Raw genomic sequence first — 327 nt, 5'->3', positions numbered from 1 at the left:
AGCCACCCCGCACCCCCTTCCGTCCCGGGGGCCTGGGCACCCACCTGCCGCGGCCCCTGCCCTGGCCCGGGGGAGGGGTGCCATGCAGGAAAAAAAAAGGGGAGACTCACCGCCGCTGCCGCCTCTGGGGGTGCAAGGGGGGCTCCCCGGGCTTGTGCCTTCCAGGGCTCCTGGGAGGCGTGCGCGGGGCGGGGGGCGCCCCACGGGCCCTGCAGCCTCCGCCTAGATTGGAGCCCAGCCCCAAATCCTTCACCGCGGGTTGTGGGGGGGGACTTCCAGAAAAAAAAAATACCCTCCTTACCCAGACCAGATCCAAGTGATGGGCGG

The 327-nt window shown here is 70.0% G+C and overlaps 1 long non-coding RNA gene across 1 annotated transcript in view; it reads right to left on the bottom strand.

Moving 5' to 3' along the window:
* The window catches only part of LOC104995535, a 23192-nt gene extending 22865 nt beyond the window's left edge, over nt 1–327 (bottom strand). The window contains exon 1 of the long non-coding RNA XR_826064.1: nt 302–327. This is a non-coding gene — a long non-coding RNA (uncharacterized LOC104995535). The remainder of the gene's footprint in view (nt 1–301) is intronic.

This window comes from Bison bison, unplaced genomic scaffold, assembly GCF_000754665.1.
Source record: "Bison bison bison isolate TAMUID 2011002044 unplaced genomic scaffold, Bison_UMD1.0 scf7180017864283, whole genome shotgun sequence".
Lineage (NCBI taxonomy): Eukaryota > Metazoa > Chordata > Mammalia > Artiodactyla > Bovidae > Bison > Bison bison.
The sequence above is the reverse complement of the archived record's forward strand: the minus strand, read 5'-3'. Positions and strand labels throughout refer to the sequence as shown.